Raw genomic sequence first — 15,553 nt, forward strand, 5'->3', positions numbered from 1 at the left:
GAGGAACCTGATAATGTTGTCGATGAAGAAGGGGATGCCTTGGGCATCCCCAAGCTTAGACGCTTGAGTCTTCTTGATATATGCAGGGGTGAACCACCGGGTGCATCCCCAAGCTTAGAGCTTTCACTCTCCTTGATCATGTTGCATCATACTCCTCTCTTGATCCTTGAAAACTTCCTCCACACCAAACTCGAAACAACTCATTAGAGGGTTAGTGCACAATATAAATTGACATATTCAGAGGTGACACAATCATTCTTAACACTTCTGGACATTGCATAATGCTACTGGACATTAGTGGATCAAAGAAATTCATCCAACATAGCGAAAGAGGCAATGCGAAATAAAAGGCAGAATCTGTCAAAACAGAACAGTTCGTATTGACGAATTTTAAAATGGCACCAGACTTGCTCAAATGAAAATGCTCAAATTGAATGAAAGTTGCGTACATATCTGAGGATCATGCACGTAAATTGGCTTAATTTTCTGAGCTACCTACAGGGAGGTGGACTCAGATTCGTGACAGCAAAGAAATCTGGAACTGTGCAGTAATCCAAATCTAGTACTTACTTTTCTATCAACGGCTTAACTTGGCACAACAAAACACAAAACTAAGATAAGGAGAGGTTGCTACAGTAGTAAAAAACTTCCAAGACACAAAATAAAAACAAAGTACTGTAGGTAAAAACATGGGTTGTCTCCCATAAGCGCTTTTCTTTAACGCCTTTCAGCTAGGCGCAGAAAGTGTGCATCAAGTATTATCAAGAGACGAAGTGTCAACATTACCTTGGGCTTTACCCTTACCTTTCTTATTGTTTTTCTTTCCCTTTGGTTTAGGAAATATATGAGTTTCCCCTGGTATAGAGGTGAATTTCAGAGTGCCTTCTCCAACATCAATGACTGCTCCCAATAGTTTCAGCAGGGATCTTCCGAGTGTGAGTTTTCCTGTTTCAACAACAAGATAATCAATGGATATTGTTCTTCCAAGAATGGTTGTATGCACACCTGCGGCTATTCCTTTAGGAATTATAGTAGAGTTATCAATGAGAGTTATTTCTTCTCCTCCTTCCTCGACTCCCCAAAGTTTCAAATATTTATAAATACTTTCAGGCATAAGGCAAAATTCATACATAATATCACAGTAGGCGTGGAGAGTTCGATCACCGATGACAATTTTAACAGCAGGATCCCACATTGAGAGTTTAGAGTTCACTAAGACTTGTTCAAGACGATTACGAACGTGGCAATAATTATCATTCAAGCGAGATGTACTTATCTCGAGATTATTTAATCTACTATAAATGCTAGTGAGGACTGAATCAAAGTTATTAGCTGAATCATGTGATGCAACCAACTTCTTTATGGCATTAAAAGCTTGATCCCCATTGCAATGAAGGAAATCTCCTCCCACTAAAGTATCCAAAGCATATCTATAGCGAACCATAAGACCAAAATAAAAATTACTGAGGAGCAAACTTAGAGTCATTTGAGGTTCAGTTTTACGATAAGAAGTAAAAATTCTAGACCAAGCATCCTTAAAACTCTCCTCATCCCCTTGTTTAAAAGTGAAGACTAATTCTTTAGGCGAAGAAGTAACAGGTTCAGAGCTAGACATGGTAACAAAAGTAACTAAATTTTTTTGTATTTTAATATAGAGTGCAAGACAAAAACAAAGTAAAGAGATTGAGAAGTGGAGACTCCCCTTGCAGCGTGTCTTGATCTCCCCGGCAACGGCGCCAGAAATTTGCTTGATGCGTGTGGTTGGCACGTCCGTTGGGAACCCCAAGAGGACGGTGTGATGCGCCCAGCGGCAACTTTCCGTCAGTAAGAAACCAAGGTTTAATCGGACCAGTAGGAGTCAAGAAGCACGTTGAAGGTTGATGGCGGCGAGATGTAGTGCGGCGCAACACCAGTGATTCCGGCGCCAACGTGGAACCTGCAAAACACAACCAAAGTACTTTGCCCCAACGAAACAGTGAGGTTGTCAATCTCACCGGCTTGCTGTAACAAAGAGTTAACCGTATTGTGTGGAAAATGATTGTTTGCAGAAAACAGTAGAACAAGTATTGCAGTAGATTGTATTTCAGTAAAGAGAATTGGACCGGGGTCCACAGTTCACTAGAGGTGTCTCTCCCATAAGACGAACAGCATGTTGGGTGAACAAATTACAGTTGGGCAATTGACAAATAAAGAGAGCATGACCATGCACATACATATCATGATGAGTATAGTGAGATTTAATTGGGCATTACGACAAAGTACATAGACCGTCATCCAACTGCATCTATGCCTAAAAAGTCCACCTTCAGGTTATCATCCGAACCCCCTCCAGTATTAAGTTGCAAACAACAGACAATTGCATTAAGTATGGTGCGTAATGTAACTAGTGACTACATCCTTGAACATAGCACTAATGTTTTATCCCTAGTGGCAACAGCACAACACAACCTTAGAACTTTACATCACTTTGTCCCGGTGTCAATGCAGGCATGAACCCACTATCGAGCATAAGTACTCCCTCTTGGAGTTAATAGCAAAAACTTGGCCAGAGTATCTACTAGTAACGGAGAGCATGCAAGATCATAAACAACACATAGATATAACTTTGATAATCAACATAACAAGTATTCTCTATTCATCGGATCCCAACAAACGCAACATATAGAATTACAGATAGATGATCTTGATCATGTTAGGCAGCTCACAAGATCCGACAATGATAGCACAATGGGGAGAAGACAACCATCTAGCTACTGCTATGGACCCATAGTCCAGGGGTAGACTACTCACACATCACACCGGAGGCGACCATGGCGGCGTAGAGTCCTCCGGGAGATGATTCCCCTCTCCGGCCGGGTGCCGGAGGCGATCTCTGGATCCCCGAGATGGGATCGGCGTTGGCGGCGTCTCCGGAAGGTGTTCGGTATGGTGGCTCTCGGTAGTGGGGTTTTCGTCTTGTAGACTTTTTATAGGGGGAAGGGCAGGTCAAGAGGCGGCAGGGGGGCCCCACACCACCGGGCCGCGCGGCCAAGGGGGGGGGGGCCGCGCCGCCCTAGGGTGTGGCCCCTCCGTGGCCCCTCTTCGTCTCTCCTTCGGACTTCTGGAAGCTTCGTGAGAAAATAGGCCCCTGGGCTTTGATTTCGTCCAATTCCGAGAATATTTCCTTACTAGGATTTCTGAAACCAAAAACAGCAGAAAACAGCAACTGGCACTTCGGCATCTTGTTAATAGGTTAGTTCCAGAAAATGCACGAATATGACATAAAGTGTGCATAAAACATGTAGATAACATCAATAATGTGGCATGGAACATAAGAAATTATCGGTACGTCGGAGACGTATCAGCCACGCGCGGAAAATGAAGCCGCGGATGCTTTATCCAAGCTGGGCTCATCTAGGCAAGAAATTCCTCCCGGCATAGCTTTGGCTCACTTAAGAGTACCATCGATCAAACCAAGCCCGGAATCGGAATCAATTTTTGTACCGGAATCACACGTAGTGCCCATGGATGTCGATGAAGGGAACCCGGGGACTGCTCCGGCAAGCTCGGGGACTGCTGTACCCATACCGGTAGAAATGATGCTGGTAGATAGCATGGAGATGGATGCACCGGTGTTTTTGGTTCGAGAGACACCATCATGGGTTAAACCTATTAAGGAATTCCTGATCAACGGCACCTTGCCAGCTGACGAAAATGAGTCAAGAAGGATACAAAGAAGGTCCAAAGCTTACACCTTCATCAACGGTGAGGTGTACAAGAGAAGCGTTACCGGTGTCCTTCAAAGATGTGTGGAACCGGAGGAAGGAAAAGAAATGCTCGAGGAAATTCACCAAGGAGAATGTGGGCATCATGCTTCATCAAGGGCGCTAGTAGCAAAAGTATTCCGGCATGGGTTTTATTGGCCCACTGCTTTGGAAAGCGCTGAGGATTTGGTAAGAAAATGCAACGGCTGCCAGAGGTACGCCAAGCAAAATCATACCCCAGCATCCGGTTTAAAGACAATACCGTTAACATGGCCGTTCGCCGTTTGGTGCCTTGACATGGTTGGCCCATTCAAAACTGCAAGAAGCAGCATGACCCACATCTTGGTTATGGTGGATAAATTCACCAAGTGGCTAGAAGTGAAACCTATCGCAAAATGTGATGGGCACACAGCGGTGAAGTTCTTAAAAGATGTCATTTTGCGGTATGGATACCCGCACAGCATCATCACTGACAATGGAACCAACTTTGCTCAAGGTGAGTTCAAAAGGTTCTGTGAGGACAAGAACATCCGGTTGGATTTGTGCTCAGTGGCACACCCACAAGGCAATGGCCAAGTGGAAAGAATGAATGCTTTGGTACTTTCGGTATCAAGCCTAGACTCATTGATGCGATGGAAAAGTCACCGGGATGTTGGCTCGATGAGCTACCATCGATCTTGTGGAGTATAAGAACAACTCCAAACCGGTCTACCGGATACACTCCATTTTTATGGTTTATGGAGCAGAAGCGGTCATACCAACCGATATCATTCACGATTCACCAAGAGTACAGCTCTATACTGAGCAAGAGGTCAAAGAGGCCAGAGAAAATGATGTGGACTTGCTAGAAGAAGCAAGAGAGCTAGCTTTGGCAAGAACAGCCGTTTACCAGCAAAACCTCAGACGATATCATAACCGGAAAGTTAACCCGAGAGTTTTCCGGGAAGGAGATCTCGTGCTTCGCCTAGTGCAGCGCACTGAAGGCCGGCATAAGCTTTTGCCACCATGGGAAGGTCCCTTCATTGTAAGCAAGGTGCTTCATAATGATGCATACTACTTGATCGATGCACAGGAATGGAAAAAAGGAAAGGCGGACAGGTCCGGAGAAGAGAGCAAGCGTCCATGGAACGTAGCTCTGTTGCGTCCTTTCTACTCTTGAAGTTGTGGTGTAAGAAGTTCCTTTTTTGTACCTTATATGCTATGAATAAAAGATGCCGGAACCTTGAATAAATCTCGGGGACTACCCCAATAAGGTTGCATGTAACTTGTTTATTTTTTCAGTTTACCGGTTGCTTATTGAATGTTTTTTCTTTCCGGTTTAGTAGTGTGCTAAATCCTACCGGAGTCTTCGACTCTGCTGCTGTCCGCAAACCGGCTTCATGGCAAGCAAGATAAACCGGTAGGGGATAAGCACATGAACTGCGAAAAGGGAGAGCAGGAAAGAACAATCCGGAAAATTTAACTAACCTTGGTTAAACCGGTTTTTTGCAAAATTTCAAAGTTATTTCTAAGTTCAAGAAGATGCTTGTTTGGTGAAAGAACCTTGTGCTCATACGCCAAAGAACGCCCAGAGAAGGCAGGCAGAGCCAAGGCAAAAGAACCAAGTGTGCATCAAGTTGGATGCGGAAACAATTTGGAAATCTTTGCAGTGCAAGATAAAATCAGAACCAAAAGCAAATGTGCTAAAGCAAACTTAAGATAATTAGCTACCGGTATAACTTACCGGCATAAAATGTTGTGCCACAACCAAAAGCAGACTTAAAGTTTTACATCATAAGCCCCGGCATACCGGGGCAGAATTTAACAAGCATTGTTTTAAGGTAAACAGGACCAACAGATATGTCAAAGGCAGACTTTCAGTGGAAGATCATCAGGCAGCAGGAGCTTCCGGAGGAGCATCGCCAGCATCAGCGTCGTCCAGGAGCTTTTCCTCGGCTTCATCCTCCTCCTCATCAAGATAATCTTTGACGTTAGGAGGGGGAGGGATGAAGGTGCGCATGTCGGCGTACTCCGCAATGTGGTACGCGCGATCCTGCCGCTTAGCGGTGAGGATCGGATCCAGATCGGTTTATGCGCCTTCGCGCACGCCGGTAAGGGCGTCCAGGTTCAGCTCCGGGTACCAGGAGCAAGCGACGCGGAGGGCGGAGTCCGCTCCAGCGCGAGCAGCAGAGCACTGCCACTCACGGATCCTCCTACCGGCGCCCTTGAGACGGTCGCTGATGAGGGAGAAGGTATCCGGCACCTCCTCGCCAGGCCATAAAGTCCTGAAGAGCTGGGTAGCTACATCAGGGATGTCCGATAGATTGCGGTCTATGGCGCGCATGTGGGACACCCGCGCGTTAAGCGCGACCAGATGGTCGTTGGGCGTCCATGGCACGGTAAGATCCGCTCGGCCTTGGTCCTTGCGGCGCGCGTAAACCTTCTTGACAGCGTACTTCTGCGAGTCCGGAAAGAGGCCTGTGCGAAGAAAGAAAAAGGTTAAGAAAAAGAATCCGGAAGAAAAAGAGACCGGAAAGAAAAGAATCTGGAAGAAAAAGAGACCGAAAAGAAAATAGGAGCGGAGGAAAAAAGGCTCGTATGCGGTAGTCAGAGTATGTAAAAGAAAAGAACTCACGGTAGGCAAGTGTGTCGGTTTGCAGGATCAGCTGGTTACATTCCTTATGCTCCTCCTCCAGCCGCGCGGCCTTCTCCTCAGCACCCTTCCGGGCCTTGGCCAGCTCCTCCAGCTCAGCTCGCAGCACCACTGTGGCGTTGCTGGCGTCCTCCAGAGCCTCGTCCATCTTGGCCGCTGCGTCAGCTTCAGCGGCTTTGAGGGCCTTGGCATGGTCAAGCCCCAGCTGAATGAGCTGGGACTTGAGCTCCTGGTAGCTGGCCTTGTGGGCGTTCAGCTCCTCCTGGTGCTGCCGGATGAGCTGGTCCTTCTCCCCTGCAACCGGAAAGGAAGATGTTAACAAGGTTATGCTAGTAAAAATGGAAAAGAAATCAAGTTCAAAGGAGAAAGGAGAAAATCGTACATTGGGCGACGGCGAGCTGCTCCTTGAGAGCATCGATGGAAGCTTCCGGGATCACTGTTAAACAGAAATTGTGAATGTCAGAAGGAAAAAAGGTTTCCGGTAAAAAGATGCCGGTCGTACAAAGTTACCTTGGCACTTATCGTGTGCCTCAGCGAGCTCCCGATGCTCCCATAGAAGCTCCTCGAAGAGGGCCTTCCGAGCGTCAGCCGTGAGCTGTTCAAGAAAAAGAAGAAATGAGTTAAGTTTTGCGCTAAGAACAAAGTTCTTAACCCGAAACTCGGGCAAATGTGATGCGGTTTTGCGCGTTTTTAAGATAAGTTTTGCGCTAAGAACAAAGTTCTTAACCCGAAACTCGGGGGTGCGTGCCGGTTTTGCGCGTTTTTAAGATAAGTTTTGCGCTAAGAACAAAGTTCTTAACCCGAAACTCGGGAATTTAGCGAGTGCCGGTTTTGCGCGTTTTTAAGATAAGTTTTGCGCTAAGAACAAAGTTCTTAACCCGAAACTCGGGGACTGGCAGTGCCGGTTTTGCGCGTTTTTAAGATAAGTTTTGCGCTAAGAACAAAGTTCTTAACCCGAAACTCGGGGACTGGCAGTGCCGGTTTTGCGCGTTTTTAAGATAAGTTTCGCGCTAAGAACAAAGTTCTTAACCCGAAACTCGGGGACTGGCAGTGCCGGTTTTGCGCGTTTCTAAGGTAAGTTGTGCGCTAAGAAGAAGGTGTTTAACCCGAAACTCGGGGACTGGTAGTGCCGGTTTCACGCTAAGTTTTTAAGTTGAGTTTTGCGCTGAGAGCTGCGCTCTCATCACAAAACTCGGGGACTGGGAAGATAGACAAGAGAGAAACCGGCATGGAACTAAAGAAAAGATAGAACAAAGCCGGAAACGAAGAAACCGATAAAGATTGAGAAAAGTTAGTAAAACGTACCATCAGATTGTTCGTGGCATCGTACCACGCGCTGTCGAGCTCCTTCACGGCGTTGCGGAGCCGCATGAAGTGCTCCTCAGAAGACCGGTCCCCGACAGGGTCAGGTGCCGGCAGCCTGTCCTTGCCCAGGCCGCGGGTCGCCGGAGTCATGTCCGCGGCGTTCCACTTTTCGGCGTAGGGCAGGAGATGCCCCAGGTCCCGGCCTTGGCGTTGGAACTCAGTGATACGGCCAAGAAGACCGGTGGCCTTCGTGGCGGTATCTCTGGCGTCCTTGGAGACGTGCAGCACCAGAGGCTTCTGGCCGGCGGAAAGGGCGCTGGAGGCCGTCGCCTTCCCCTTAATGAGCTTGGAAGTCCTGGGCAGCGGCGCGGAAGGGGCGGCCCCGGAGGTCTTGGGCGGCGGCGCAGACGGAGCAGCCTTGGAGGGCTTGGCGCGAGGAGCGTTTGGCGGTGGCATGAGGATGGTTCGTGGAGAAGGGGGAGCGCTGGGTGCGTCACCCGATTCGGGGCTTTCCGGCGCGGAAGTTGTAGTCTTTTCCAGGACGGGTGGAGCCTGAGGCTCCGCCCGCCCGGCAGCTTCTTCTTCTCCGGTGCCGATGTTGCTGGCGCCGGTGTCCTGGTGTTCAGGGAGAAAGGAAAAATCCTCCTCCGTGCGGTGATCTGACGATGAAGGGGCCGCACGCCCCGAATTCGTTGTGCCCCCCGAAAGGGAGGCAGAGGTGTTGCCGGCACCAGATGGTGCCGGGCTTGAGCGAGGAGGAGGGGTTGAGGTCCTTGCGGATCCCTCAGAGCCCGATGGCCTTGGGCCAAGCTTGAGCGCGGGGCTGAGAAAAAGAAAAGACAAATGGTTGAGAAAAAGCAACCGGAAAAAGAACTTGGCAAAAAAGAGGCAAGCAAGAGAATAAGAAACTTACCCGGAAGCAGTTGGCATCGCCTTGCGCCCGTAGCGGCGCACGCCCACTTCCTTCTCCCCCACGGGCTCGGTCCGGAAGCGCTTGGAGGGAGGAGCATGGCTGGGGCCGGCATTAGATGCCGGCTGCTTGTTCTTCTGGCCCTGGGCCATGAGTTTGTCCACAAATTCAGAACCGGCCTCGGCGCGCAGGGGCGGCACGCGCTCGTGGATCTATAAGTTGAATATGGCTAAGAAGCAATTCGCAAGAAAGCAATAGCTGTAAAGTACAGGAAACCGGAAAAGAAGGTACCTCGAGCACGGTCAGGTCATCGGAGGTCCCGGTAGGCTCCGGCGGGTCCCGGCCAAGGCGCGCTGCCGGAGTCTTGCCCATCTTCAGATCCTTCCAAAAGATGTAGGGGTCTGGGTCGAAGGAGTCAAGGGCGCGCTTCCGGCAAGTTCCTCGCCGCTCTGCTTGGATGAGGGGGAAGCGGTCCTTGGCCTGAAACAAGATAAAAAGGAAGGTTAACAAAAGCAGAAAGTTACCGGCAAAAAGCAACCCCAATTGCATAATCTCTTACTTCTTGAGTCGGAGGGTTAGTAGAGCTGAGGGGAAGGAGGCCCCATTCCCAAGCAAATGGCATAGCAGTTTGGCAAATCTGCTTAGCCTTGCGAACAACATCCTTCTTGCTAAGGGGACGGCCTGTGATCTTGGTAGGATCGCCAGGGCCATACATCTCGCTCATCCTATGCGCACGGCGCTTCAGAGGAAGCACCCGGCGTGAAATAAAGGTGCGGATGATATCATCAGAGCAGATGTTGGTCTCCTTCTTCAAAGAAGCCAAGAAGCGTACTACCCGGTTGGTTTCGGCGTGATCCGTCTTCGGGTTGTAGCTCCAATTGGTTCTGCTAGGGGGCCCCTCTTGGTATGGAGGAAGGTCGATAAGATTGGCGCGGCCGCTGTTCTTCACATAGAAAAAAGTTCCTTGCCAGGCGCGGCAGGACTCGAGGCCGGTAAACTTAAGAAAAGTGCTCCCTTGGCGGGAGCCAACGATACAAGATCCGCACTCCACGGGCGGCTTGGGCTTAGGGATTTCCTTGCCCTGGACGGAATTAATCCGCAAATTGAAGAAGCGGGCAAACGTCTCACGAGTGGGACGAATGCCGATATAGGCCTCCATGAAGGTGGCATAGCAAGAAAGATAGAAGATGGCGTTGCCAGGAAGGTGGTGAGGTTGGAGTTCATAGAAATCTAAAAACTCCCGGAAAAAAGGGGAGGCAGGAAGGCCGAAGCCGCGCTCAAAGTGAGCGAGAAAAACAACATATTCACCAGCTTCGGGGTCCGGTTCGATTTCGTCACCAGGAATCCGGCAGGTAACTCCTTCCGGAATCCGGCGGGACCGGTATAACCAGTCGATCTCAAACTCAGTAACATTGGAGCCCATCCAGGCTCCGCGGGTGATTGGGGAAGGCTCCTCGCCGGAAGATTGGCTGGAGCTACTAGAGGCTTGGCCAGAGCTACTCGCTTCTTGGCTACCGGAAGCTTGGCTAAAGCTACCGGATTCTAAATGGCCGCCGGACTCTTGGAGGCTACCGGATTCCTGCTGGTTGCCAGAATCGGTCTCCATCGGATCTGAAGCCGTGGATTCGCTGGGAGATTGTCTACGGCGCTTAACAGAAAGAGAAGAGGAAGATGCGGAGGAAGACTCCTCGTCAGACATTGGATGGCTAGGCAGAAAAACAGGAATCCCACACTTGAACCCCGCGTGAAGATCTACGAGTAAGAAGAAAACCAAAGAAAAAAGAGGAAATAAGAACACCGTAGGGCCAAGATCTGAAAAGCAAGCAGATGGCGAGCAAAACGAAATTGGTACCAACCTTGAGCGCCGCGGTCGCTGAGGGAAGCGTTTGCCGTTGGTGGAGCGGACCTGCGGTCGCCGGCGAGCACCGTCGACGGCGAGGCGGAGAAGCTCGCGAAGAAGCGCGAATGCAGCGGGCACGGTGAAGGTGCTGCTGGAGATTCCCGCACAGCAAGGTCCGGCGGAAGCACGGCGTAAGTTCGCCGGGCGCCGGAGCTTGAGCGAGCGACGGCGGACGGAGAGCGGCGGAAGCGCAAAGGCAAGGAGCACTGTGCGCGAAGAATGGGGAATGCGAAGAAGATGAAGAAGAAGGGGCGGTTGTGCTTATAAAGGAGAGAGAAGGTGGGCAGAAAACCGCTGGGCCGCGGCGGTTCGCCTCGCGGCCCGCGACGGTTCGCGCCTTGGGCCGCCACGTGGCGAAGAGGTACACGCGAGAAAAGGGGACGCCACACGGAGGCACACACGGGAGCCAAAACGGCTAGTGGGATCCGCAGCGGTGCATTTAATGAGCGCGCGGGAGCCGAAGCGAAAGGACAACTGACACTGGCGTGGCAGTTAACAGTGCGCATGTCACTGACAGGCGCGGGGCCCAAAATATTCTCGACTTCGCCGAGGGAGGAGTAAAGACACGTGATACCGGGAAAGAGAGATGCCGGAACGTGCCTTGCAAAGAGAAGAAAAAGAACAAGGGTAAAGGTGCCGGAACCAAGCTCAAGGCATGAGAGATTAAACCGGTATCTTAAAAAGATGAAAACCTGGCATGGTCTGTAGGATAGAATCCTCCAGGCTATACCAGCTTCGGGGACTAATGTTGGGGGGATAACCCCCGGTATGCCAAAGGCATGCCAAACCGGATGGTTTGAGCCATCAAGATACCGGTTTAACGTTCTTACCGGAAGCCTGGCAGGAATTTGGGAAAGCAAAGCTAAGCCGGTATCCCCAAAGGGGTATGCCGGAACCCGGTAAAGAAGATACCGGAAAGGAGGGCCTGTTGGCAGGACTGGTCAAAGATTCTCTTCAGAGCAAGAAGACAAGGGTGAGCTAAGCAAAGTAACTTTATTCAGAGCCCTGGCGCCAAAGAGAGAGGTGACGGAGAAAGAAGCCGGAGGACGTCAGCCTCCCTGATTAAAGAGGACCCCGGCGTCATCCATGATTAAAGTAGCTTTGTAAAGTAGTTTGTACAGTCAAAGATGCCATTAGGGTTTCTTGTTCTGTAAGCCACCCTCTCCCCTATATAAGGAGAGGGCGTACTGCCTCTTACAGGCGCGAGACTACAGAAGGAATTAGACGACAGAACTTGTAACCATGTTGAGATCAATGAAGCTAGCGATCTAGTAAAGAGTTCTTCCTCTTGTCTCTCTTCTTGTATACCGGTCTCTGGCTGTGTTCTTGAGGAAAGCATCCGGAAGTTCTTCCCATCTAATCGCAAACCCTCCCCCGAATCCTCTTGCGTCCATTCGGCCCCAGTATAAGCCATCCTATGGCATCTGTCTGTTCACCACGACGACAGTAAGGCAGCTCATGAGATTATTGTATTGAAGTACATAGGAGAGAGATTAACCACATAGCTACCGGTACAGCCCTTAGCCTCGATGGAGAACTACTCCCTCCTCATGGGAGACAGCAGCGTTGATGAAGATGGCGGTGGTGTCGATGGAGGAGACTTCTGGGGGCACTTCCCCATCCCGGCGGCGTGCCGGAACAGAGACTCCTGTCCCCCAGATCTTGGCTTCACGATGGCGGCGGCTCTGGAAGGTTTTCTCTGGTTTCGTCGAACGTAATAGGGTTTTCGCGACGGAGACCTTAAGTAGGCGGAAAGGCAGCCTCGGAGGGGGCCTGGTGGGCCCACACACTAGGGGGCGCGGCCCCCTCTGGCCGCGCCAGGGTGTTGTGTGGGGCCCCCAGGGCTCTCCTCTGGCGGCTCTCGGGTGTTCTGGAAGCTTCGTGGAAAAATAGGATGCTGGGCGTTGATTACGTCCAATTCCGAGAATATTTCCTTACTAGGATTTCTGGAACCAAAAACAGCAGAAAACAGCAACTGGCCCTTCGGCATCTCGTCAATAGGTTAGTTCCGGAAAACGCATAAATATGACATAAAGTATGCATAAAACATGTAGATATCATCAATAATGTGGCATGGAACATAAGAAATTATCGATACGTCGGAGACGTATCAATGAGTCATTCTATTGAAAGATTTTGAAGGTGAATGTGACTTGAATGAAATTGCGGTTTTGATAAAAACTGATGATTGGGTTCGGATGCGATACCATTTCAATTCTTGAGTACCCCCACAATACCTGATTATGGGTAAGGCTTTAGCTGGAAATTTATGTGTCTTAGTATGGGTTCCCTCTGAACAAGCGTCATAGAGGTTATGCCGAGGATGCCTCCGTTGAAAGTGAAATGACGTGAAAATAGTTGAATATACTACCCAAGCCCTGTGCAGTTCCCAGGATAGCAGTTGGTTATCACTGGGAGGCCAAGCTCATGGGGAGAGGTGCCTATACTAGGGTATGTAAGTGAAATGTTAATGGTTGATGATCCGCATACCGAGTTATGATTATTCAGGGTTATCCCTGACGGATGTAATCAAATGTTGTGGCACAAATGTGCAACCTCTGCAGAGTGTAGACCTATTCGAATAGCCGCGTCAGCGGTCATGGACAGTTGGAAAGGCCATACTGTTCCGTCATCAGAACTTTTCCAAAAGGTGACTTGTGATTTGAACTTGAAAAGGTGACTTTGAATTGGATCACAACAGAGTTGTGGGAATGACACTAATGTTCCCACTTGAGTTAAGTTAGGCAAATGAAGGGTCTTTGTTTACTAAAGGTTTATGAAATAAAACTAGCTTTATGCAAATGAACCTAGAGCTTAGAACACTCTCGCTAAAACTATTAGTACTTACACTAGTATTAGTTTGCGAGTACTTGAAAGTACTCACGGCTGTGTCCCTGGCTATTCAAATGGCCAGATTATGAAGAGGAGCAACAGTATCAGGATGACGGACAACAGGACGTCTATGACAACTAGGAGCTTCTCCTGACGTCAAGCGTTGCCTGTGGAATAGATGGACTCTACTACGTATTCCCGCTATGTGTTATGTATTGATCCTTAGATCAAGTGTTGTAATGAGACTGGATCATGTGATCCTTTTTGTTGTAAGACTATTATGGTGTTGTAATGAATGATGTGCTGTGATATGAACTTATTATGTCTCGCAAAAACAATCTTCCTGGATTGCGATGTATGACATAATAGGCATCTGGACTTAAAAATCCGAGTGTTGACACAATTACAACCTCTATTTGGTTCGATTAGAAACATACATGACTTTCACGGGAAACTCTCATTTGCAACTAGTTGCACCCGTACCCCATTTTTTGTTGTGACACTTCTAAGTTTCCAAAAAATGCAAACTAAAATTCTAGACATACATTGTGTTGTGTCTTGTGCATCTGTGAAGTTTCATCCAAAAATATGTCAAAATATCATATCAAAGATGGAACATGATCATGTTTTGCATTCACATTTTTTCTTCTCGTGTCTCATGCTTCAGTAAAAATAACTTTAGAATGCTAACTCGCCGGAAAAACATTGTTTTCTAAATAGCACAACTTGAGTCTAACATAAATGCAAAAAATGAGATGAATATCTTGTATTTTTTTTTATTGTATCTTAGATCGATGAACCATTATTGTACGTACAGTTATATTTTAGTAGTACAGTTGACATATGCTGCAATATTTTGATAGTGGTGCTAAACACAGTCCATGTCAAAAGTCGCATACAAGTTTTGTAAAAACAACTTTTCTTTGTACTCTCCTTCTACGCTATTGATCTTAGGAATAGGATCGATGTTAGACTGGAAAATGAGCACATGCCTAGACATTTACTTTGCATCAGATAGAGCTCATATCCCCATACTGACACTCTGTTCAGTATTATGAGCTTACCAGGCATGTCTCTATAACACTTTGTTGAGTGTTAACTTTTGTCATGATCCTCACTTGTTCTCCTTAATCTGTTCAAATAAATGCTTGTTTTTTTGGTTAAGTAAAGCCGTGATGAAATTTAATCAGCTATTGATGAAGCTTTGACACTATTATCATCCCCATTTCAAAGATATGATACTTCAGGACTTAAGATTTTTAATACTAGATTGGGGTAGCAAATTAGTAAAGTTCTCGATTGAAAAGCTTGCAGTATGGCTTCTTAATTCTGTTCATGCACAGTTTGTGACAGGTTTTAACTGTGAGCAGATTATTTCATTAATGAAGTAACATACAAAATCCAGGTCTTGAAGGTAAGTACAGTTACTATTCTCGAGTGAAATGAAGGAATATACTACGTAGAAGTGTAGGGCAGTCCGGTACCTGAAGCTCCCACTTTGCGCGGGTCCAGGAAAGGGTCGGACCACATTGGATCAGTGTACTATAAGTGGGAGTGTGGAGATGTGTGGATTTTGAATCATTTTCTAAAGCTTTCACCTATTTTGTTGTTTTTACCTGCTGGGTTCAGTAAGATGGTGATATACAATGGATCTTTGTGCTCGGCAGGTTCAGCGAGTATTCTTTTCTTTTGTCAACAAAGATACGTACCCACGATTGGAATTTATATATGCAGTTAGATTTTCTTTTCACACAAATTTAGAGTTGGGTGCGTGTTCAATTTTTTTTTTCAGTTGACTGTTATTCAGAGTTAACCTAAACTTTCTGAAACAGTTCTGAAGAAAAGAATGTGTACGTCCACTTTTTAGTAGTTCTCTCGGTTGAACAACTAGAGTTACCAATTTTCGTTTCTGCCTTTTTTCAGCATGGATACAACAATTCCCGATCATGGATAAGTTGATCGTTGGTATCCAATGGATGCTAACATAGAGAGATAAATGTATGTTAGCAAGGAGGAGGCATATCCACCCCTGGTCAAGTTCAACGGTGGTATGTGGCCGTCTTATCCACTAGTAGAAAATCTCTCATCAGTACCGGTCCCAGAGGGGCATTCGTACCGGTTGAGCAACCGGTACAAATTATCCGGCACTAAAGGCCCCCCCCCTTTCGTACCGGTTGCTTACGAACCGGTATAAAAGGTCCCTCCACGTGGGCCACCAGGAGAGCTCAGGG

This window comes from Lolium perenne, chromosome 3 (assembly GCF_019359855.2).
Source record: "Lolium perenne isolate Kyuss_39 chromosome 3, Kyuss_2.0, whole genome shotgun sequence".
Classification (NCBI taxonomy): Eukaryota; Viridiplantae; Streptophyta; class Magnoliopsida; order Poales; family Poaceae; genus Lolium; species Lolium perenne.